Consider the following 26,907-nt stretch of genomic DNA (forward strand, 5'->3'; position numbering starts at 1 on the left):
AAGTCAGGACGATAACCCCCATATTGGGTGACCATAGAATTTATCATCAAAACTGGGACTCTTTTCAGATCAAAAGGGCATGCTTTTTATGATTGCAATGGGACACAGGCATAAAGTGAGACTGTCTCAGGCAATGGGACACTATGGTCACCCTATCCCCATGTCCTGGGGAGCACCCAGGGACAACGGATCTGCAAAGTGCAAAGTACTACATAATGCAAGGGATGTTTCTAAGAGGCAGGAGATGGCTTCAAAACAGTAACATAAGATGTCATGCAATTCACAGGCATAAGGTCACGATGAGAAATTAATGCAAGGCAGAGGGGAGTGGAGACACTCCTCGACTTCCCATTTGGAATTAGGAGACAAATATCCCTTGGTGCCTCAATAAAACAGGTACCACAGGTCTCACACAGTCATATTTTACATCTACAGAGAATCAGGAGCTTTCTTCCTACGATTTCCTACTGAAAACTCTATCACACGTTGGCTTTAGGAACAAAGGAAAAGGACGGTTTAGGCAAAAGGACGTCCTGTGTTGAGCTTTCTACTTTCTCCATCATGGCCCCTTCACAAGCCCTCCTCACCTCAACTCTGTAAACATTTCCACGATGTTCTATTTGCCTGGAACAATCCTCCTTCTCCCAGTCTTAGGGCTCAGATCTCACCTTATTCCTGAGCTTTTCCTCAACATCCCCACCCTCCACCCCCTCAAGCTCTGCTGTGTCCATCTGTGCACAAGTACATACTCTCACATATGGGTCCCTGATTATTTTACGTCTTGGATGGTTTCTTGTCCTACCACCTTTACTGAAGCTCCCTGGATGGCAAGGGCCAAGTCTTAGAGAAGGAACGAGAAGGAAGTCAGGGTACAGGTACATATGTGGCCAGAGCAGCAAAGACAACTCCCTAGAAAGAGTTTCCAGAACGTCTTGTCATCTGACACGTCCACTTGGAAGAACAACAATTATTTGAATGCATGAATTCCAGTTTATTAAAGAAATAAATGTTTATCAACTTATGGTTAGCCTTGATAGAGAAATGGAGGCTGTTGCATTGTTGGAATCTTATCAGAGTTGTTATTCCAAAAGATATTTTTACACATAAAATAATGGAGGCAAAACCAGATATCAGTGATTATAAAGGTATTTTTCACATCTTTACTCTGTTCTTTTTTTTTTAAAGATTTTATTTTTTCTCCCCAAAGCCCCCCAGTACATAGCTGTATATTCTTCGCTGTGGGTCCTTCTAGCTGTGGCATGTGGGATGCTGCCTCAGCGTGGTTCAATGAGCAGTGCCATGTCCGCGCCCAGGATTCGAACCAACGAAACACTGGGCCACCTGCAGCGGAGCATGCAAACTTAACCACTCGGCCACAGGGCCAGCCCCTACTCTGTTCTTGAGTTTCACATTAAATTATTTTTTAAATGTATATCATCTGTCTTTACTAAGTGTTTAGACCACAGAATGCTCTATAATCCTGTAGAAGAAGCCTCCCTATAAAGGTTATTTTAAAAAGTCTATTCAACTACTAAATTTACTTAGCCAGTAGTAATTAAATGAATGAGTAGTTAAAAATTGACTCGATATAATTTTCTAGGTAATTTGCTTCCATTTTCTCAATGAACATTTCCTGAGCTCACAGCTACAAACCAGGCACTGTATTAGATGCTAAGCTTACAAAAATGAGTCAGCCTTGCTTTCTGCCACTCCAAACTCTTAGTTGAGAGCAGTGGTCCTTAACTTGTTTTGAAACCAGAAGCTTCATAATTTTGCAGGGGCTTTTTCCAAGTACATATTGCCAGCCTCCAGCACAAGTGACTCAGGATCAACAGGGTGGGATGGGCCCCTGGCAGGCATGTTTTTGAAAAAGACTCCCTAAGTAATTCAGACATGAGCTTCTAATTAAGAACCCCTGGCCTGGTAGAAAAACTAATCTAAGTCACTTAAGTAATATTATTATTAAGGTAACAAACACCTTGAATTAGAGGCATGCACGTGAGCCTCTGAAAGCACATCTTATGCATTCAGTTTTTGAAAATCTAGGTGACTCTGTGATATTTGGACAACATTCGTATTTCCTAGCTGATCATAAGTCTTGAAAGTTCTTGGAGACAACTCTGACAAAGGTTTCTATACCAGCCTTAGTTTCCTAATAAGAGTATTTTGAGTGAGTACTCTGGCTCTAAAATCCCTTAGTAAACTAATAAGAAATCAATCTTCACAACAGTGTGTCACACATTACTACGTAATTCTTAAATATGTCGCCTAATGCCCCAAAGTGAGTCAACAGGATAAGCATGCCATTTTCAGGAAGATACTGTTCACACGATGACAACAGTGCCTGGTGGCTCCTTCCAGGTAAGAGTGTAATTTCAGTAAGCTGTGTGCACCCCCCTTTGATCATGTCTAGGCAAAAATGCTTGGAGCTCCTCATAATGAACAGTAACACGGACCAATTTAACTTCCATCAACCTGCACCCAGGTGAGGGCAAAGCGCCCTCAGGAAATCCCAGATGCCAAGAGCAGGAGCTGTGTCCTTTACAAACAGCAGCACGAAGAACCTGAAATGAAATCAAATTCATTTACAAAAACAGAAGTTCTTTGGGGCTTTATAAGAGATTGTTTGAGAGCTGTTGAAAAGCCAGTGTGATTTCTTTGACACAGCACTCAAGCTCACGGACATGTCTAACACACTTAGAAGAAAAGCAGAGCAAATGGTCTCTGCTTTTTCTCATCCTTAATGATATGAAATCAATATGTGTAACATAATTCCTGATACAACCTGGGTAGAAACACTTGTCCTCATATTCAGAATTCTAAGATCCGTAGGGCAACTGGTCAACTGGAGACAAAAACTGGCAAAGCGGGAATGAGGATAACACTCTGGTTCTGTTTACAGAGCTTTTTTAGAATGGCTTTTGTCAACACCTGCATTTCCTAGGGTCTTTTCAACACGTAAAGAACTGATGTCACAGAGGAGGCTATGAAGTTGCTCCAACTAAAGCCTGGTATAAATTAAAAATAAGAAAATGAGGACAGCCGGGTGGCATAGTGGTTAAGTTTGCACTCAACGAGCCATGCTGTGGCAGCATCCCACATAGAAGAACTAGAAGGACTTACAACTATGATATACAACTACGTACTGGGGCTTTGGGGAGAAAAAAAAAAAGGCAAGAAAGGGAGATAGAAAAAGGAGATTTACACAAGAAAAGAGAGAAAGAAGGAAGGCAGGAAGAAGAATGAAAAAGGAAACCAAAGCATGAGAGAGAAACTGCATAAGACAGAAGAAAAGGAAACAGTAATACAGAAAAACAAGTCAAGCAGAAACAGAGAAAAGGAAATGAAGGTTTTCCATCAAAAGTTTCAGGGGCTGTCACACCTTTTGTTAATGAAGGACAATTTACCATCTTCTCATTTTCCTGGCCTTATATTCTTCATTCCAACCACAACAAATGGAAAATTAGATTTCTTTGAAAATTTTCATGAATAAGCATTGTTTAAATCTTGGACTCTAGGGGTTAGCCCCGTGGCCGAGTGGTTAAGTTCTCACACTCCGCTTCAGCGGCACAGGGTTTCGCTGGTTTGGATCCTGGGTGCGGACATGGCACTGCTCATCAGACCGTGCCGAGGCGGCGCCCCACATAGCACAATCAGAGGCACTCACAACTAGAATATACAACCATGTACTGGGGGGCTTTAGGGAGAAGAAGGAAAAAAAAAAGAAAGAAAAGAAGATTGGCAACAGACGTTAGTTCAGGTGCCAATCCTTAAAAAAAAAAAAAAAAAAAATCTTGGACTCTAAATTGTGTAGAGTCCAAGAATGTGATTCTAATTATGAGGTGAAATATTGAGTCATTTTAATTGGCCAGATCATGCATTCCCTGTAATAAACTGATGCTGTGGGATAGGGTGGGATGGAGAGCAGAATAGAGATGGTGGGAGAGTTGAACTCACTCATTCAACATTCAGGAGATGTTTGTTGAGCTCCAAGGAGGAGGCAGCTTTTAGGTTGAGCCCTAAAGGCTGAGAATGAGCCGGCGAAGAGAGCTGAGGAGGTAATGCGTTAGATGGATGAGGACGTCAGTAGGTCAAGGGCCAGAGCCTTGATGAGGATAGAGAGGCAGGAGGGGCCAGATCAGAGGGGGGTCTCATGAACCTTAGCAAAGATCTGGATTTCATGGCAAGCGCAATAAGAATCCATTGAAGAGTTTTACATGGAAGAATAACACATGAGTTATACATTTTCAAAAATCACATTTTGGAGGTAGAACCAAGACTTTTGCCTAGATTGAATGTGGGATGTGAGAGAAAGGAAGAAATCATACATAGATAGTGTAAGCGGCTTCGTGAGCGGTGGTGGTAGGCATGTCAATCAAGGTTTCCACTGTGAACATATTAAACTTGAGATGCTGATAAGACCCCAAATGGAGCAGTCAAGCTGGTGGCTGGACATAGGACATGGGGAGTTAGAAATGTCACAGCTGAAGATTTAAATTCGAGCCTTATCTAAATATGGATGGTATTACACTATTGGAACAGGGAAAGTGGACTCAGGGAGAGAAGAGAGAGAGAGAACAGGGCCCAGAGCCCAGCTTTACAGGCCAATACTCACAATACACACTTAGTTTTGCATAGATATGAGACCAGAACAGACTCATACTAGAAAAATTAACTAAAACAGAAATAGCCATAGTATTTTTCCATAGTAGGACTGATAAGAAAGATAAGATTTCTGCAACATGAAGGATATAAAGAACTACAAGGGACAGACAATGGTCCCCGACAAAGAAAAAGGTCTCAGGGCTCTACACAGTTCAGCTCAACATTCAGATGCTAGTAAAGGAAGAGAAAAGTGAGAGCAGGAGGGAGGGAGGGAGGAGGGAAAAAGATACTCCTGCGTTTGAGAGCCTACTTCTACTTGCTACACAACCGGGTGATTTCCCTAATGAGTTTTAAAACTGTAATGAAGGAAAACTTCTCCAAAGATTATCCAGGGATCTGTTAACACCCTCAAGTAACCAGCTACGATGACAAATAAAAGTTGAGTTTCCTCCTCCCTCCCCCCATTCTGTCTCCCCTACACCCCCCCCCCCCCCCCCCCCGCTCCCCTAACTCTCCCACAAATACACACACTCTGCCCTGCCCGCAACCCCACACTGTGCTCATTAACACAGCAATAAAATGTTCTGCCATCGTTACAGTCCTTTTAAAACAGTGTCTTTGCCAAACTCACCTCCCTTGGTACCAATGAGAAGTTGAGACCAACTGAGAGGGGGTCCCGTCATTATCGTTGGAACGGAGTGGTCAAGCATCAGTTAGAACATACAAGATAGCTGGCTCCAGGCCATTAATTGTTTATTTTCCCACTTGTCTTCTATAACATTAACACTAAAGAGTCTTAAACGGACTTTGTAGTTAATACCTCATTGGGATTAATAGCAAATGAGATTTGTATTTCTCACTTCAGTGGTTTGGCTAAAGACCATTTTCTTTCCTCTTTAAGGGAAAGCATACGTGGAAAATAAAAATCCTGATGCTAAATACTTGAGCAGTAGGTGTTGGAAACAGACGACCGAGTTTGCCTATCAACTCTCATCGAGTCATTTGGCACAAATTTAGAACCTATAAAAACCATTTACAGTCCAGGAAGTCCCACGGCTGGCACCAGATAGGCATGAAAGGTCTGACTATCACAGATTCCAGCTCCAGCTGGAGACCCAGGGGTTTTGCATTAACTTAGGCATCGGGAAGGCAAACACCCCCAATTCCCACGTCTTGTTCCACAGAAGCAGGGACGAGATGGCGTATCTGGGCCGACTGTAAGAAGGTGGGATGGAGGTTAGTGCAAAGCTTAATAAGCCGGCAGGATGCCCGGGGATTTGTGACTCGGTACTTGTGGCATGGGAAGCAAACCCTGAGAAATAAATCATCTTTTTGACAATGTCAGGACAAAGGCAAAAACGGATCTTGATGCAGGGAACAAACTTGAATCCAGACCAAGTCCAGGTAGGTATGATACTAAAACAAGGCTTATTAATACACCTCGGCTCGAGGAACGCAGCAGAACTTAAACTGAATGTATGCAGAATGCAGTCAGACCAGGAGAAGGGGGAGAATTGAATGAGCACTTAGGAAAGCTGTCACTACACCAATGTACTAATACAACGATGCCTCCTTCACTGGCAAACCTGCCCGGCCACACCAACCATCCCAGGACCTCACTCAAGATCTTTTTAGCTTTTCTAAACAAAGCTTTCTTTAGATTTCCATGTAAAGACTGAGTTTTGTTATGGCTGGCTTGCTTGCTTTTAAGTTTTGATGCTTACAACAGCAAATTGCTTTTTGGAAAATTCACCCATACAGAATATCTCATTTTCTTGGGGTTCCTGAGTAAGGTACGGCCAAAGATGCTTTCTGAATTAGGAGACACGATGGCACCTAACAGCAACAGACTAAATACTTTTACCATTGTCACACACCTAAATCATCGGGTAGATTACACTAGGGAATGACTATGAAAAGCATATATTAGGTAATATCATTTGCTCTAAAAAGAAATTGTAAAGATAATTGGAATATATTATAGAAAAAAATACAGGGGCCAGCCCAGTGGTGCAGCAGTTAAGTGCGCACATTCCGCGTCTGCGGCCCAGGGTTCACCGGTTCGGATCCCGGGAGTGGACGTGGCATCGCTTGACAAGCCATGCTGTGGTAGGAGTCCCACATATAAATTAGAGGAAGATGGGCACGGATGTTAGCTCAGGGCCCGTCTTCTTCAGCAAAAAGAGGAGGATTGGCAGCAGATGTTAGCTCAGGGCTAATCTTCCTCAAAATAAACAAATAAAAAGAAAAAAATACAATCAACGTGCTATCACCTGAAGAGAGATTGATTTATTCTCAATAAATCTTACTCTCAGGTATAGGAGCCCTTAACAACCACCTCCCGACTTTGTCAGCATCTCAGCAACACCCTCTGTCTCGTCATCCTGTGGAGAAAACTGAAAATTCAATAGGGAAACACAGGCTAGAAAAATGAACAAGAAGGTTTAGATTGAAAGTTCTTAGATTGACATTCTACACTTTTCCAAAAGAAATATCCATTCCCACAGTAAAGGGTTACCAGCCCAGAATGCTATATTTTTGTTTAATTTTTTTTCCAGGAAGGTGTTCCCCTACTACACTCCTCTCTCTATTAATATTAGACTAAATTATGTGTCTTAAGTAAGACTTGAGTGTTTGATCACGGGAGTAACTGCCAGCTGCCCACTCGTATCCATTCTCCCCATATTACTTTAATGATAGAATTTGGAGCGTTTGTGGAAACTGGGCCACCCAGCTAAAGAGCAGTGAATCAGTGACAGGATGTGTGGCACTTCTGTGGTGTACATTTAAGAAGACCGAGCAAGTAAGTGCTCCCCTGCCCTTTCCCCCTTCCACTGGCCGACATGCTAAGTGATGGTGACAGCTGGGGCAGCCAGTTTGAATCGAGACGTGGAATCTGTGTCTGAGGGTGCAGAGCTGCCCGCTCCATCCTGGACAGCTACCTCTAGGCTGTAACTTGAGACAAATTAACTTGGAACTTATTTAGGCCACAGTATTTGAGGTCTCTCTCTTGCAAAGGCTTAGACGCACCCTAACCAATACAAGCATGAAAGGAATCACGTCAAACTCCTTTTTCTGTGCAACATCCCACCCCCTCTGCCACTTGACTCAGAAGCAATCACCATTTAGTTACGACTTACTGTCTCTAACTCACAAAATACTAACTCCATCACTTTCCCCTCTCCTTCCTCTTTCTTAGTACTTACAAAGCAGGACTGGCTATTGAGGTGGCTCACCTTATATCAGACAGGAGAGGCATGGGAGGAAATTGGGACTTGAGCACCAGCTTGGGAAACATATCTGATGTCATTCCTCTTACTATATAGGGATATATTAAATATACACATTAACAGGTAGGTATAACCTATAACTTGATTTTAACATTTTCCGTATTCTGTATATAGTGTATGTTTCACATTACAAAAGCGGGTAATGGTCCACACTATCCGTTCATTATTTCCAGATGAATACCTCCAGATCAGTGGCTTTACACAGCATAGTAAAATGAGTAATCAGGCCCATGTGCTGACATGAGGGTAACTGGAGATTATTCCAGGCTCTAACACAAGGTGGTCTGAGTTCTCACCAGCTCTGTGACTTTGGCAAAGTTATTGACACCCTTCATGCCTTGGATTCTTTCTCTCCAAAATAGAGATAATACTATCTACTTCATGGGGTGGCAGTTATGTTAAAGGTCTTAACATGGGCAAAGCTTTTAGTCCAGTGAAGCATATGGTAAGGACACTAAAACTCATCATCATCACCATCATAACTGCCATGACCACCATCAGCGCCATCATCATCACACCATTATCTCAGTCAGTTTGGGTTGCTATAACAGAATACCATAGGCTGGGTGACTTACACAATAAATCCTTATTTTTTATAGTTCTGGAGGCTGCAAGTCCAAGATCAGGATGCCATTGGTCAGGACTCTCTTCCTGGTTCACAGACAGCTGACTTTTCATTGTACCCTCACATGGCAAAGAGAAAGCTCTCACCCTTCCATCTCCTTATAAGGGCACTAATCTCATAATGGGGACTCCACCCTCATGACCTAATCTAACCCTAATTACCTCTCAAAGGCTCCACCTCCAGATACTATTACATTGGGGGTTAAAGTTTCAACATATAAATCTGAGGGGGACACATTCAGTCCACAGTAATCATCATTACTATCATCATCACCACCATCACCCCCATGATCATCACCCCACTATCATCATCACCATCAACACTACCATCATTACCACTACCATCATTATCATCACCCCCATTATTCACCACCACTACCACCCCCATCATCATCACTACCATCATCACCACCATCACTGTCATTATCACCATCACCATCACTATCAACAATTGCAACATCAACAACCAACATCTACTTACAGTGGGGTCCCGAATGGAACTTAGACTTGTGTAGATCTGAGGAAAAGGCTCTGGGAAAGTATGTCCCCTGAGAAAACAGCAGTGCCAGGATGCAAGCAAGGAGGTCATTTAGAGAGCCCCTAACTCAGCCACTCTCATGTCAAAACTTTGAAATGTAATTTTAAAAAAATTATTGCAACTTTTAAAAATTATGGCCAGAATTCAAAAATAATGTCCCAATAAAAGTACCCCACACAATCATAGTAACAAGACTTTTATTATCTGCCATTTTGAATAATTCATGTCTAGCTTCTACTTTAAAAAACTAGGCTCTAGGCTTTAATTAAATACATAGAAGAAAAAATATGTGAAAACGTGAAGTATGGCTACAATTCATAGGATTAAAAGACATTTTTTTAAAGTATAACCATCAATTAACACAAGAGACACTGGCCAATATAATGGGCATAATGGCATAAAAATATTCAAATTATAAAATCCTTTTTTGAAACAAACTTTCCAACTAGGCCTGTCAAATCTCTCCACGTGCCTATTTCTGGCATTGAGGAATCTCCATTAAGCAAAAAGAAAATTCCTCATTGCATATGAAAACCACATCCTAACTGGACACATTTTTTAATGCCAGTTCTTCAATACTCATTGGTAGAACATGAAAATTAATTTGCACTTTCCTTTGAAATTCTGTTGGCTCACACAGAATATACAATCAAAATTCTTCATTTATTTAATCTCTTTTTCAATGTCTTTTTGATCACGTTTTCATAATCAGTTAGAATTGCATCACTTCATCTTCCATTAGTGCAGTTTCAACTCATCAAATACTAGCAAATCAACTGCTAAATTACTGTAGAACTCATATACAGTTGCCCACCATATCCAGTCATCAATACCTAATGAATGCATCCTGATTAACAGCATTACTGTGAATGCCAAAATAATCAATCACTCCTCTGTGTTGATGGGAGGGTAATGGGAGATTAGAAATGCACAGCTAGTTGGGCTGTGGATGGCTTTATAAACATTAAGGAGTCAGGGAACGGGGGCTTCCTTCAGATGAGCTCACATGAAAAGCTGTTGATTGACACGTTTCCCTCCTTGGCTTTTGCAAGCATTGTGAACATGATCTTTTGATTGCCTTTGTTCTAGTACATCTCTTTGCTCTGCTATGATTCAAAATCCCACTATTTAAGCAGCTACCAACAAAACTGTCTGGTAACTTCAAGGTCATGTGAAAGAAGTTAGCTGAATTTACAAATATTTGGTGAGATTCCTAATTTGAGATGCATTTGCTTCTTGATGTATGCATAATAACTTTATTTTTCAGTGCAGGCATTTATTGCATTAAAAGTAGACCTAGCCAACGTATTGCAATGAAGCTCCAATGATGCGCCAGGATTTAAGAGAAAAAAAATGGGAGGTATGGAGACGCTGACTCAGATGCAGCCTGTTTTGGTTGAGCTATTTCTGGCTCATATATGCATTCTCATCACAAGAAGAGTCATGCCCTCAGCCTCAGTCCTCAGGATGCCCAGAGACAGCCTTACCTATCTATCTGTTCCACTTTCTGGAGTTCCAGAAGGGTCTCCGCCACTCGGCTCCTCTCCTCTCTGGCTCACAAATGCCTAGAATCAGAATTACCTACAGAGTTTATTTAATAAACTATTATTTTGGCTGTACCTCAAGTGAATCAGAATCTCTGGGGGTGTGGCCAAAGGCACCCGTGGGTTTATCAACTCCCCAGCTACCTGAATGTCAGGTATGGAAGCTGCTGTCTTAAGGATGACTTCTTTTCTGCCAAGTTAAAATGCATACATTTCAGTAGGGACCTTCCACAGGATAAATGTGTTTATCAGCTCCTTCCCTTGACAGCTCCTCATTGCCACTAGGATCTTAACGGAGCCTCCACAGCCCAGCAAGTCTGACCCAGCCTCCTTCTCCACTGCATCTCCATCTCTCTCACCCTTGCTCTCTGAGCTTCAGCTTCATGGCCTTGTTGCAGTTCCTCTAATATTATGCATTCTCTCTGCCCACAGGGCCTTTGCACATGCACTTCTAGCCTTCTGCCTGGAAGGGTTTCCCCATTTCCTAGTTAATATCTCAACTTAATCCTCTTTCTTCAAGGCAGTGATCCCCACTGCCTTAAAGTTATGTCAGATTTTTATTATCAACTCGGTCACAGCACAGTGTGCTTATCACAATTGTGATTTTCTATTTATTTGTAGAATTATTTCTTTAGTACCTGTGACTCCACTAAAACATAAGATTCATGAGGGCAAAGATTTTTGTTTGTTTTGTTTATTGCTCTATTGCCAGCGCCAAGCAGGTGCCTAACTCAGTAGCTGCTCAATAAATATTTTGGGGAGGGGAGAAGGGAGAGAAAGAGGAAGAGGGAGAGAGGGAGGGAGGACAAGTGAGCTGAGGGTGGTGCCTGCAAACACAAGGATACAAGAGGGAGAAAGTAGCAAAGACAAAAAAGGAACCAAGAAAAGAAAGCTGGCAGTGACTGGAACACACTTCGCTGACCTCCCGCTCTGGCTAACAGCCCTGCTGGATGGAGTAATCAATAACAGCTCTGACCACGGAACAAAGCGACTCCAGCCTCAGCCAGGAGCTGCCCTGAACACAGAGCCCAAAGCCAATTGAGGAGGCCAGCCTCATTATAAAGCATGCCCTGCTCCAGACCACAAACAATACCACCAATCCTGCCTCGGGGGCTTACCCTAAAAGAATGAATTACAGATTATCCCTGTTCCCAATCAGCAATCCCCCAAAATTAAATTCTTTAATTCACTGTGACCGTCAGCTCAGTGGGCTGAAAAGGGTTTCCTTTATCTGTCCAGAACAGATTTGATTTACGATTCGGTCTTTACGAAAGTCCTGGGAACGCTATCTGATAATCGGTTCTTCCTGTACGAGTCAACGCAGCAAATTAAAAATTCTATCCGTCTCCCTTACAACCTGGAACGTCCAAAATCCCAATCTGACTTTGTTTGAACAGACAGCCTTCCCTATTGGAAAATCTAACCAGAATCAGTGAGTAAGGCGGATGTTCAAAAACAAAACAACACTAAATGAACCTTTGTTCCTATCCGAAACAAAGAAAAAATGCTCAAACACATCAAGTGATGTCACTCTTTCCTAGCTTCCATTTCTAACACTAATTGTAGGCCCCTGGCTTGGTAAAAGGGTGGCCTGCCACCATAAGAGGAGACCCGGCTCCCCAGTGTGAAAGGCAAGCCTTGGAATCACGCTTATTCATAGAAGCCAACCACACTTTCATATTCTGAAGGAAATGCTCCTTAAAATACAACTATCACGTTAATGACAAATTAATTCATTAAATTACTGATTGTCTTTTATTCATGAATATTAGCTGTGCATTATATCCTCCACATAAATACTAGCATTATTGCCAATTCTAAAAACTCCCTTTCTTTGCAAAATAACTGCCCGGCCTTATGCACCCTTACATGCTCACTCACATGCTCCAAGCTATATCCTTTCACAGTTACCTACCTATCAAATCCTTTAAACCATATCTGTGTGTACATGCGTCTGTGCATCTCTGTATGAGCAAATCTACGTATGAATGTGCGTCTGTGGACATGTATATACACAAATGAGCATCCGTGTGTGTGCACCTGTGTGTCTGTACACACATATGTGTATCTATGTGTGTATCTACATGTGATGGATGGATGTAGGTGTATGTTTATCAATGACATATTCTATAAAATAAGATCAGATGCACGAAATCTAAAACCAGCCAAAACCCAATGTTTCCGAGGGTTGTAATTTTCTTGCAGGAAATCTGCCTGATTAAATTTTCTGAGCTACTTATTGAAACCAGATCCACACCTGGACTTTCAGCTGCATGGGACTCTCACCCATAATACTTGCTTGCTGGTTCTTTGGTTGTTTTGCATAAGCAAGTTTAAGTTGCGTTTCCACACTTACAAAATAATCCTCCTCTGATTACTTATCAGTAATTCGATAATTCGATATTGAATTTATTCAGTCATTCATTCACTAAATATTTACTGCCTACTATGAACCAGTCCCTGCATGAAGTTCTTCTGATACAACGTGACCAGGCCAGACACAGTTTCCTGCCCTCATGCACTTACATTCTGGCAGGACAGTTAATAAACATGTAAATTATATTCTCTGTTAGAAAGTGGTAAGTTCTATGGGGGAAAAGGAGGACAGAGTAAGGTCGTGTGGAGTACTTGGGGCACAAACGAAGAGAAGGGAGGTTGCAGTTGTACAAGAGGGTGGTCAAGACAGGCCAAACAAAGAAGGCGGCAGGTAAGCAAGGACACGAAGCAGGTAATGGAGTGAGCCAAGGCGATGGGGCAGCCAGTACCAAGGCCCTCAGAGGGGACGATGCCTGGGAAGTTCTAGAAATAGTCCAGGTGGTAAGAGCAAGAGGGAGAGTTGTAGAAGACGAGGTCAGAGAATTAAAGGACAACCTTGTTAGGACTTTAACAAGGACTTTAACAAGGACTTTAAGTCTTGGCTTCCACTCTGAGTGAAACGGGAGATGCTATGGGGTTGTGAGCAGACAGGGGACAGGATATGGCCCTCCCCAAATATGGTTCCATTGTAGTGGGCAGGGTCAAAACAGGGAGGCCAATCAGGTGAGAGGGGCTAGGGCCTGGGCCAGGTAGAGCAGTGGGGGCCGAGGGGTGTGGTCAGATTCGGGATACACTGAAGTCGGAGCCAAAGGGACGTCCTGGTACACCGATGTGGGAAGTGAAAGAAAAACGTTCAAGGGTGATACCAAGGCTTGGGGCCTGACTCACAGGCAGGAGAAACTGCCTCATCAGAGACGGGAAGGCCACACTCAGAATTTATGGCCACTTAAAATAACTCTGCCTTTAAGATCTGGAACTGTGAAATTCCCCTCTGATTCCCTTTTCCCCTCCCACTCACTCCCACCATTTTCTTCCTGAGTTGCCCTGCTCTTTGGCTCCTTCACTCTCTCCTCCCTAATGCTACACACAGCTAAACACTGGCACTTCCCCGATCCCCTCTCCACCTGCACCTTCTCTCTTGACATCTTCCTTCCTTCCCAGTAGCTTCAGTTCTAACCTCCATGCAGACGAGTCCCAAGTCTCTGTCTCCAGCCCTAGATTCCCTCCTGAATTGGGGTTCTGTTTCCCCACTGCCTGCTGAGTGTCACAAGCTCGTCTACACTGAACGCAACTGCTCTTCCTGAAAGAGAGTCTTTCTTTCCAATGTGGTATATTTGTATTTAAAATACCTCCCAACTTGAAACCCTGAAATCTGTCACTTTTGACCCTGCTTCCCTGACATACAACCCCATCTATAGAATCTAGCTTCACAATGCCTCTGGTACCCACTGTCCTGCTTTCTGCTGCCACTCCCAGAGGATTGTGACCCTTCGTTTTCACCACCAAAAGCCACTCCACAGGACTCATCATATTATACCACCACCATTGTCATGACCTGCACGTCCTCCCCTGCTTAAAACCTTGGTCACCATGGCCTACAAGCTAAATACAAACCCCTCAAACAGTATGAAACCCCCCTTACAGTCCGGCTCCCACGTCCTCTCCTCTTGCTAATTTTTTATCACTTGCTTACTGAAATCCACTGTTCAAGCCAAATTTATCCTCCATTATTCTAAAACACATGCATTCTCCCTCCCACATTGCTCACACCACTCCTCTTATGCTGAACGTCCTTCCCTCTCATACTTAGTCTTTAGTTCAAGGCCAAGCTCAAGATACAGAAGTCTAAAGCCTCAACTTTCCTGTTGATGACAATTTTTCCCTTCTGAGTTCATGTAACCCTTAAATTGACTGTACAATTCATCTGATATTTAATATACACTCCTGTGTCTTCTCACTTACCACTTTACGTGCAACACCATCTCAAAATCATTAATATCTAACAAGAGTCACATTTATTATGTGAACACTTACACTCTGCCTTTTACTTCAGCTCCTCAGGGGGAAGGACTGGCTTGCTAGGTCAGGTCCCAGGCAAGTTCTCGGTAGTGGAGAAACGAGGTCATAGACAAGACAGAGAAAAGAACTAAAAACAAACAACAGAGAGGCTACACTGATATACCAAAGAAAGAGCTGAAAGAACAGGAAGAGGAAGGAAGGAAAAGCCTCAAAGGCTGGCTGTTGGGCTGAGGTTTGGGAGAGTCGATGTTGAGTGTGGGAGAGAGAATTTCACAAAGCAAGTGCCAAACACACAGGGATGATTAAGAGATCAGAGGGGGAAGATAAGATCGTTCATGTCTTTGCTGCACAGAAGGAATGCATTTTTCCCACTCCTATTCACATTTCCTCAAAAAGATGAATAAAGTTTAAAGTGGCTCAATTCATTTTTTGGCTACTAGACTATGTTTATTTGAATGTGACTTTATGAACAAGACTGAGTCATGGGACAATAAGATTTATCTGGGTTACGTAATGAGTATATCCTGTCTGCCTGGAAGGTAAAATCTCTCAAAGTCAGGAATTGGGACCTTCTATTTCTTTGTATTCCCAGTATTGAGCACAGCGTCCTACACAAAGTAATTAATCAATAAATGTTTGTTGATGATAAACAGGGATGTGCAAAGATGAGCAGATGATGCAGAGCCTGTTTTTTTAACATGGTCCTGTTCCAGAGGCGGTGCTCTGTTATGAGTGATGGAGCCAAACAGTATTTGTCAGTGTATTTATTTAAGGAGATTTTCCATTTGTCTACCAAGCAAATATAAATTTTTGTAGGTCAAACTCACAATTACAGTGTTAAAACAGGACAGCCAAGAGAGCACTGCTTGTTAAGGATGCATGTGAATACCAAAAATATCATGGCATTCAAAACCCAAATGTCAGAGAGAGCATTAGAGAGGAGAAAGCAAGCGAGTCTTTTTGAAACGTAATCTTAATTATTTATATTCCTCACCAAAAACTAGACAATTTCTCCTGCTGACGTGCCCTACTTCAGTCCACTTACTTGTTGCTCTGAGTTTTATGCCCAAGGTCTTTGTGAAAAATAATTACAACTACCATGATTTTGTGTCAAAATCAAGTGATCGTCTCTAAAGTGTCCCTGACAGGTTTTCAAAACATTTGTCTTTTCTGGAAAATGCTTTGCCCCATTCTCATGGAATAATCCTGACCTCACGAAAAGTTTATGATGGGGGAGGGCAAAAAGGGGCACAAGGGCACATCTATATGGTGATGGATGGAAGCTAGACTTTTGCTGGTGAACACGATGCAGTCTATACAGAAGCTGAAATATAATGATGCACAGATGAAATTTACATAATGTTATAAACCAAAGTGACCTCAATAAAAACTTTTTTAAAGTCTATGATAAATGGAACTTAAGTATCTATCTTTAGGGTATTTAAGAAGGGAAGCAAAAGAAACTAAGAGATGAAGATGGAAATGAAATCAAGGGTTGTAATCTCCGGGAATATGAATGTTCTTTGCATAAAATTAAATGGTAAAAATGTCACCAGAACTTGACAATGTGATAGGGACCCGACAGCCCCAGCAACCCCTAGTTCATTCCCCATCCTCCTCTCACTATTTTACATTTACTTTGACGTATAAAGGCAACAATACAATGAAACCATTACATTTACCATTACTCTGATGTGTAAATGTGATATTTTGATGAAACCACTTTACATATCTTCCGCTTAAAGAGATGTGTACTGTCATTTTTCTGGAAGCAGTTAGTGACCACTTTTCTCCTTTAGGAGATCCCTAAGAGTTTCAGGTTGTTAAGGAAGTTGCTAAGAGATGAATGTAAATTCCAAGTTAGATGTAGTTAACAGCATCTAGCCAAAGTTACTGGAAGGGGGACAAGCACAATTCCAAAGAGAAACTGGCTGTCGTGAGTACAAATTGGAAGAAAGCTAAGGACAATTTGATAATATACATCAAATTTGTCATTACAATGTTCACATCCTTTGATCCAGTAAATTCCATACCTGTAAAATTAGCCCAAATAGACTATCAGAAAAGATACAAAGAGGAGTTGATGATGTTTGAAATTCTGTCTAATGAGGCAAAGGACAGGAAGAAAGAAAGGAAGGAGTTGTTTAACAAGAACATATTGATTAAATAAATTAGAGTACATTGATTCAATGGAACATCATACTACCATTAAGAAAAGTACTATAGGTCTATATTTATGAACACAAGAGAATGTCAGTGATACATTAAGTGAAAAAGCAAATAACCAGACAGCATATGAACGTGTTCTTCTTTCCAAAAAAGTGTGTGTCTACAAGCATACACTGTCATACAAAGAAAAGCATCTGCAAGAAAATACCACAAAATGTAAACACTGGTTGCCAGTGGAGGGATGGGGGAATTACAGGAAAGTATTCTCCATTTTTCTTATCTTTCTCGTATATATTACTTTTATAGTAAGAAATAGACAATAGGGCCTTTTTCTATTTTTCAAAAGAGAGTAACTTGGAAAATGACTTTCTGGGGAGAGAAAACCATAGTCCCAGGGGGTTATGCATTTAGCCTTGCGAATCAATCTCTCTTTCTCTCCTCTGCTCTCTCTCCCTCACCCTTCCTCCTTCTCCTTCCCTCTCTCCCTGTCTCCCTCCCTCTCTCCTTTCCCTCCTCCTTGGAAAAAAGAAAGGGAAGAGATGCTATTGAGAAGCCGAAATTTGACTGTAAAAAAGGCAATTAAAGAAATTACTTTCTTAGTTGAAATTTGCACTGACAGATGCTAAGAAAAGCTTTTGACGGTAAACAGGCAAAGCCCTAAGGTCTGTCTCCGAGTTAAAAGAGCAAGGAAAGTTCTAAAAAAATATTTTAATCAAAATTTGTGGATAACATTTGGGTTAAAATTCACAAGTGTCAGTTAAGTAATAAGGTATTTCTTTCCAGAGTTAACAAAAAATTCTTTAAAATATAAAAATAATTTTCCTTACTATTTAATTTTTCCAAATTGAACTATAAGTAAAATGTGCTATCTTTACTTCTTAAATAAAAGGCTGAGGGAGAGGGAGAGAAAATGAGGCAGAATAGGGAGAGAGAGGGAGAATTTATAGTTATAAAGACATAGCTTGAGTTTGCTTCTCAAAACCAAGCAAACCTTTCCACCTAATGCATCAGGCCCGAATTACGGGAGAATTACCCACAGTCTCTTTGTTCTCTTAAATTCTGAAACTTGTGCTCAAAGTCTAGAGAGCACCTTAGTCACTTACAGTCAGGCTCATATGCAAGGACTAGGACTGGTTTTACTCTCCCATATGGTTGTCTTTTACTTCTTGATTAATTCCTAGAACTTGCACAAATTATGGTGCGCAAAAGAATGACCTGAGGAGCTTGTGAAGGATTCCGCTGTGGAGCAGTCAGGTCTGTGGGTAGACCAGCAATCCGCCTTTCTATGACACCAATTCCAGGGACTGTCTTGAAGGATAGGAGAAACACCTCATTCATCTTTGGTCACCTGCCTCAATTCCACCACAGCCTGGGAAACCAACACTCAGTGGGGCCCAGTGAACCATAGACTGTCCACTATAAAGACCACGTGGGTCCATAATATAATGCTTTTTTAAAACACTTGGTTTATCACCACAATGAATAGGTACCAATAAATAAATGATGCTGACCATGACAATATTTAGGAAGGTAGGAGCAAAGCATTGATATTCAAAGCCAACTAATTTTTAAAAATCCTAATATTCATTGCCAATAGCAAAAAGAAGATTAAAAAAGAATAATCTTGATTGCTAATAATATTGAAATATGATTTCAGTTTAAGTAAAACTTAAATTTATAGAACTCTTCCAACTAGGCAAATGTGAGCTCTAAGAATTTTATCTAAATTACGCTGTTCAGGGCAGCCTTGTACTCCAACAGCTTTTGTTCTCTTTCAACTATTGCTTTCTATTTGAACATTTCCAAGTTCTCTTCCTGCCTCTATTGCAGGGAGTTCAGTAGACCATATTCAACTGTGGTTTTAAGATGACCATGAAAAGGTGAAATATTTGCATTTTCTCTGTTAAATCTTAAACTTTTAGCAAAAGAAGATGTTAATGATTCTATAGCTGGTATCTTTTCCAAGCTCTATTTCACCCGTGGCCCCCAGAGCGAGGTTTCTTAAAGAACAAAATGCAAAATGTAGCATTCCCAAAAGAATGATGAAAAGTTTCTTTCTTTCTTTCTTCTTTTTTTTTTTTTTTTTTTGCATTTGATCCTCTAAAATACTTTTCATGTAATAAAAGGGGGGAAAGTTTAAATGTCACAGAGGTGGGTTGTGAAAATCGACAAAGAATTCTTAAGATTGACATTTGCATCTGGAAATTTTCTTCACGTGGCCTTTACTGAGCCAGATAGCTGTTACATATGAACAAAATTTAATCACCCAGGTGACTACCATGTGGCCATCACGATGCAAGGAGCTATGACATGGTCCTTCTCTCTAGAAGTTTACAGTCTAATCAAAGACATAAAACCAATATACAAAGAAAAAGAGGCGAAGGAACATTCAGACACTGTGCTGTGTGATCCTAGCTGTAAATGCGATTGACAGAGAGAAAACAGACTTAAACAGCTAGTAAAGCAAAGATTTTATAATCTTTGGAGAAGACTAGACGTTGGAAGAAGAAGAGGGAGACAGAACTGGGGAAAAATGATGCCAGCTGTGCAGAGAGAGGAACAAATGAGAAATTTCAGGGTGGGGGTGAGATGTACATCTGGAAAGGGTGACCAGCAAGCAATCCAAACCACAAGATTCAGTGTGGGGACAATGTAGCCTCACTTGGGACTGGCATCAGTATAGATGGGCTAGATATGGTCTGAGGCAGAACGGCTGGGGTTATCATGAAGGCAGGTGCCAGACCACAGAGACGGGGGCCTACCATGGGCATGGCAGCAGGACAGGATGACAGCTGTGAAGGTGGCACTAAGGACAGTGGGGCCCTAGACTTGTAGGAAATTAGATTTCACTCCAAGAAGCTGGAGGAGGTTCAGTACCTGTGGGCTTAGAAGGGAAGGTTCCAGATCAATGTACAGCCAAGGGGCCAGAGATCTCGGAAACCCAGATTTAGATGTAAGATGTATGCTCGATCCACCTCCACCAATAAGAGCTAATAAAACATTGCAGGCTCGTTTGAGAATGACCTAGAGACTGAAGGCTTCAGGCAACTAAGCAGATCTGGAGCATGCAGCGTCTGATGTTACAAGAATTAAGGGATGATTTTGGAAAAATAGCCCAGCAGCAGCCTGTATACAAGAAAAACGCGTTAAGAAAGATAAGTTAATATGATTTAGAGAATCAACCCTGCTTTACTGGATCAGAGTTAGGATGCAAATATCTGTCCTTATACTAACTGACCTAAAAAAATAACATCATCAACGAAGATATTCAATATATAATAAAGAATATTCTGAAATTTTAAGTGCTCCAACCAATATCTTCTTTCTTTATATCCTAACTTATTCCACGAGATCTGAAGTGCTTACAGAAAATACACATCTTTAAATAGTGAAATACAAGTTAAAATGGACATCAGAGCTAGGAAAAATATAACTTAAAGAGTGAGTAGAAGAAAGATGAGTTGCAAGAAGTGAATCACTAATTTGATTCTGCATCTCTCAGTGGCCTTTTCTGACAAGTAAGAGGAAAACGAATGCTAAGCAACTTTACTCCACGTGGGAATCCTTTCTTCTGATATGCCTTGGTCTGTACCTGGCCCATGTCTCTTCCCACCCCTGCCTTGCCACCCTGAGTCTTCCACAGGGAGCCAGATCTTGGCTGCTCCACATGGTCCTCGTGGCCAGGGAGCAGTCACAAGGAGCTGGAAGCCAGCCGGTAACAAGATGGAGAAAAACAGCAGGTGGGGAGAAGCAGTGTCTGGCTTATCTATCTCCTGGTTCCTTTTAACTCCTAAGCACAATACAAAAGAATTCATCAATAAATGGCTGAGATAAAGTAAGACCCATCTAGAGATCCGATGCCTGAAGTGCTAAAATAGGCACATGCAAAAAAATTTATATTGGCCACTATGCGTGGCTTCAGGGAATTCTCCAGCCAAACTGTGACGTTAAAAATCTCCTGTCTCTATGTTTCTGTTGGAACTTTTCCCCTTTGAATACTGCGCACTGCCCTTACTCCAACCAGTACCGTCTTCATGGTGTTCCCTGGTTTTTGGGAGGACTTTTGCCCAAATCCCTCTTCTCATCAAATTTACAAGATGAGACACCCAATGCCAGCTAAACTTTTGAAACTTACATGTTAAAGGACAAGGCTTATAGGAATCATTTACTCAGAAGGGAAGGGAGAGAGAGAGTTCAAGAATAAGAAATAGAGCTTTATTAAAGGGTTCCAAAGGACTACCTGGAAAGTGATATCAAAGACTAGAAGGTCCTTCCTTTGCCTGTTGAGGATAAACAGAGAACCTAGGAAATAAAATTCACACCTCGAGTGTTGAACTTTATACAAATTTGTTCACATGCAAGATGAGAGGCAGTTGGAGGAGTAGACAGGATTTTCAAAGGTTCTGTTATATGCTTGTTGAAATGATATTCTACTTCCAGTTGCTATAGCTATTAGTCAATTTCTAGCACTATTACTAAATTATCTTAAAGTCACAGACTCCTGTGCCATCAAAATGCCATACACTGCCCTTTGTATAGCCAAGGAGAATACCTAGCCTGCCCCACGTCCCCCCGGCAGGCTTAGGTGCTCCCTCTTCGGAATCCCACTTTTGCAAGTCCCCTGTCTCCACCTTTCTTGCCCCATGCACTTAGAGACCACACCTAAATCATCTGCCTTTCCAGACTAGCACAGCGCCCAGGAAATAAGAGGCATGGATGCGTACTTCTAAACGAATACATTGAGTATTTCCTACAGCCTTTCTGCCTAAAAGTGTAAGTAAATAAAACTAGGTTAAGTTCCTTGATATGGAGCCTTGGCAAGTACCGTAAATCCATCAAAGGAAATGTCATTGGATGAGTAGAGAATGTTGAAAAACATACATACTCTCACATGATCACACACACAGCTTGAAGTGGTGATTCTAACATTTTTGGACTCAGATGTCTTTGGGAATTCAATGAACTTTTGGCTCTCCCCTAAGAAATTTGCATAAACACATAAAAGTCTGCAGTGCATCTTCAGGAGATTTATGGGAATCCATGAAGTGAGCTTTGACCCCATGATTGCTGCAAAACCAGAGGCCAATTGAGTCCAGATTAGGAACTTCTGAGTCAGAATAACAGCATCAGTTGGTTGTGTACCGAAAAATTGCATTTTTTTTTAAAAAGAACACATCAGTATAAACTGTGAGACTACAAAAGACTATCTCCATGGAGCATCACGATGCCAGTGATGATAAATGTATCAGGTAAGTCCATAAAGATCTACACCCTCGAGCTGTGACGGTCCATTGCACCAGCACAGTCTTACCACCTCAGTAAAAGAAAGTCTTAACCTTCACTGTACCTACGAAAGTACCACATTATTCCTCCTCCGTTCTCAAGAGAAGACAATAAAGAGAATGCACTGCTTTGGAACTCGTTTTGCATGACAAGAATCTTCTTAAACTAGAAATTTAGCATCAAGGAAACTGAAAGCACTCTCCAGGAGGTACAAAAGGGTCATGGGCAGACTGGGAACGCTTCTAACCCAGTTAAGACATCAGACACAAAGATCCGGAAGTCAGTGATTTTCAGAGTTGTGTGGCTAATTTAGGAGCTATAATCCTGAAGAAGTGATTCCAGCTCCTTCAAGGACATTCGCACGGGCCACAGCTCTCACCATTCATTTCTTCGAGAAGTTAAAGTGAATTAAACATTATTAGAGCAGCTCTTTAGTAGGTCATGAATGAAACACCACTGGTCTGGATTAAACAGAAAAGTGCACTTATTTTTATGATATAAATTAGACATTAAACATATAGTAAAAACTGTAAGAAAGAATTCTACAAATGTGGTAAAAGTGATAGAAAAAAATAGTGGGCTATGAACAGAAGAACAGAATGAGGGAAGAGAAAAAAGCCAATATAAGCAGCTAGACCACCATAAAGAAAGAATAGAGAGAGGAAGGAGCTGGATCAAAAAGAAAATAATTTCAAAGAAGAGGAAAGAGATAAAATACCAGACTGAGGTAGCAATAAACACAGACGATAAAAGAGAAGTGTGAAGGAGAAAGCGGGGATTCCCTGATCAAGTAGGGAGACAGAAGTGTGGGTAAAACAGGCAGGCCTTGCTGGGGTTTCTGAACAAAAGGAGAGCTAACCATGAGAACATTCCATGTTTGTCTGTGTGTTTGTGAGTTGAAGGAGATTTGAGAATGCATGTAGAGTAGAAGCTTTGGCAGGCCCCTTTCTCCCAAACCGCTCCAAATGAGGACAGTTTAAATGAGGTCTTGAGGGATAGATTTGGAGGTCTGAGGCATGGAGAGGATGGAGCGGGAGGTGGGGGGCGGTCCTGGCGGGGATGGGACAGGCAGCGGGTGGACAGGGCAGAGGTCCACCGTGTGGAAGAGAGGGGAAGTGATGCCCAAGGGCAGGTGACAGGAGGAAATAAAGGCCTCGCAAAGAAGTCCAATGGGGCTTTCATTCTAAGGATATGTGACCTCCAACAGCTTTCTAACACAGAGGCCACACGCCAGACGGCTGGTTTGGCCCTCACCCCTGAGATCATGCATCACAGCAATGTTTCCAAGCAACCCAAGTTACAGAAAAGATTACCTTACATAAGACAGGCAAGCCACAACTGCATTTCATGGAAATGCAACTGGAGCAAGGAATCTCTCCTCTTTGGGGATGCAAACTATTAGCCAATGAATCACTCCGGGAGCTAATGAGCACCTCACATGCTTCCCATGGAGCAGACAAGGCTAAACAAAGGCCAGTTTAGCCATGTACCCCAAAACATTGCATAAGGCAAACAATATATTTGGAAGAGACATATTTCAGAAAAACAGAAGGGATAATTCAGGAGAGGACAGAAGAGTTGGAACTGGGTGACAACACAGGAGAAAGAGGTTGCTGCACTGAGGCACAGACAGAAGAGCACACACTGTAAAATGTAACATCAGCTCTTTCTTTCTATGAAACAGTATAAATGTTCACAAGGCAATGGTAATGAAAGAAAACTGTAAAAAGAACTAAATGTAGTGGCACCGAAATAGCTCCAATATAAGTACATTGTCATCACCTGGAATGTGTAGAATATTAGCATTACGCCCTCAGCAGTAAACTTTTAAAAAAGAATATTTGTGTAAAGCAACCAAGTGTGTTTCTCAAAGACACAGAAGGGACTCCTCTGCTCTGTTGTACCTTTGCATATTAAATATTAAAACACCTTTGGTCATCAGTTATGTCTGTGGGATCCATTGACAGTAAGGGAGAGAGAGGAGACACTTAATTCCTGAAAGTGAATTCACGTTTCTTTCTACAAAGGACCTGTGTGACTAAACACAGCAACACAGTTCTGGAACCTGACTCTCCCTTTGGCGTGGAAATTTGGTCCAACCTGCACCAGCATCAGTTTGCTCATCTGTCAAATGAATGCGGTTGTACTCTTCAAAATAGTCTTTCAGTTCTTAGCTAAAATGTATTTATGTCTACAGAGTCCAGGATTGTAAAAGTGAATTATTTTAAAAAGCTGCTTTTAACAAAATTAAACAAAAAGAATGTTAAACACATGTCAATGTAGTAAGCACAAGGCTTCCGCGATGATTACAAAAGATAAATCTTGTTTCTTTAAGATAAAAAGAGTTTTTAAAAGGACTAGCTTGCAGTGTGTAGGTGTAGCCAATTTATCATTGTTAGGAAGCTGGCTATTCTCCCTCAGAAGAGCTCGTGATAAGAGTGTCTGCTTCCTTTAAAAAGAATAACACTAAAAGATTGTGATCTCCATTATAAAGCCACATGAAACACTTAACTCAAGTTAGGAAATTTAAAAAGGTATCAAATCATAAATTTTCAAAGTAGAAAATAACGGTTTAGAGAAATAAAGAACGTTACTCAAAATCATTGTCTCTTCATCATAAACTAACGTAGAATTTTTGAGAAAGAATTCCTTAATTTAGTTATTAATATGTCAAATTACATTTCTTTAATTCTTTCTCTAAGGAACAATACATTTCGACCAAAGATACATTTTTTTCCATGAAATTTTTTGCTAGCAAAATGAGCTCAAATTCTGTTGGAGTTCAGAAAATTCCTTGTATCTCAAAAGAATAAATTTATATTAATGCCAGAAAATCCTTCTCTATTAACCTCCAACCCTATCCCCAATATCGGTCTAAAGTCACAGTTATGTTACAACCAAAAGTGGTATAAAATGTAAGCTAACATTTCAAATGGATATCTTCTGGTAACATTAATGACATTTTAAAGAGTAGTGATGGCTCATAAATACTCTTGAAATGTTAGCTCATGTCAGAGAAAGGCAAGTTAATCTACTAAAAAGAAAACTTAAAAGATCACTATAAAATAAAGTTGAAACTGTTTATCAAAATATACAAATTACTTCCTTTTAGATAAATTGTTACAATAGATATGGAAGTAGATAATAGTTACTTGGAATGTACTGGTGAGTAAAATATAGATTTGACTCTTGACAATACCCCATCACACAATTTCCAACTGATAATCTAGTATCCACCTTAAGTCAAACACCAGCCCCAAGGTAAACACCCTTCCATCCTCTTCCAACATATCCATTCCCCAAGCTGACTTCTCCTTACCTTCTCTCCACCTAATAAAATCCCTGCTCCCTCAGTTGAATATCCAAAGATTGGGAAATGCCCTTCTCATCAGAGAGGGTTAGTCAAATATAAAATGCAATACAAATTATATCGAGCTGAGCATTTCCTTTTATGAATTTATCTTCATTATGATATTTGCATCAAATATATCTTGGAGAATAAATCTTCATGTATATTTTCCATTTAATTTAGCAAAATATTTAGTGTATCTCAGAAAAAAATAGAGAAAGTACCCTAGAATCATCCTTAACGTTTGTAATTTATACTTCCACAAGCATTTTTCTCACTTAATCCTCCCAACTACCCTGAGAGACGGTCCCTCCCTCCTCCCCCCCACCCCATCCTCCAGGTGAGGATTGTTGGAATGTACAATTGGACAGGAGAAGGTATTAACAGCAGGAGGCCAGGGCTGCTTGGGTGCATCGGACTGGGATGGTAGACTCCAGACTTGAGCTTGTGTCTTTGAGTCGAAGCTATACGATGCAACAACCTCCAATACAGCAGCTGATGATACTGACATGCTAATGGGCTAGAGCTGCAAGTTCCAATCGCAAAGGTACTCTCTGCTGGGTGAGGGATGAAGACAACTGGCAGGATGCAGTCAGAATGCTGACCTAGGGGAAGCTGGTCCTCTGGAAACTGCCCAAGGAGAGCCCTCGGGAGGAGGAGGCGGGGGTGAGGGCTCATGCTTTCTCAAGGCCTTTTCTACTCCAGGGCAGAGGAATTGGAAAGCAATTAATTGGACATGTGGCAGTTTAGAGAAGGTTAAATCACAGATGTAACCACGTTTGAGAAAGAGTGACAAGTCAGAAGTGACGCACAGAGGAGGGGTGGGTGTGGGGAAGAGAGACCCCAAAGAGAGTTGGGATCCCGACTCACTTCTGAGTTGGAGGCTCATAAGTGGTAAATCGTTGGCTGAGGTTCTGTGCCCGGGGCCCTAGGCCAGGCCTAAATCAAGAGGGAACAGGGTTTTTCTCAGAGACCAACATTCAATGCCTCAAGTGGTCCACAGTTCCCGGAGAAAGCAGACTAAAGAATCAAAAAGAAAACTGAGATTCAGACCATTGTGCCAAAGGTCAGACACACACTCATGATGCTTTGTTTGGGACTGGGATACAGTCTCAGGATTCCAGGGCCCACGCTTTGTCCACTTTGAGCCACACTAGAAATATTATCTCA

The 26,907-nt window shown here is 41.4% G+C and overlaps 1 protein-coding gene across 2 annotated transcripts in view; it reads right to left on the bottom strand.

The window, feature by feature from the left end:
* Positions 1–26,907, bottom strand: part of DNER (delta/notch like EGF repeat containing) — a 302,387-nt gene that overhangs the window by 147,729 nt on the left and 127,751 nt on the right. The window lies entirely within an intron of this gene.

Source organism: Equus caballus, chromosome 6, assembly GCF_041296265.1.
Source record: "Equus caballus isolate H_3958 breed thoroughbred chromosome 6, TB-T2T, whole genome shotgun sequence".
NCBI lineage: Eukaryota > Metazoa > Chordata > Mammalia > Perissodactyla > Equidae > Equus > Equus caballus.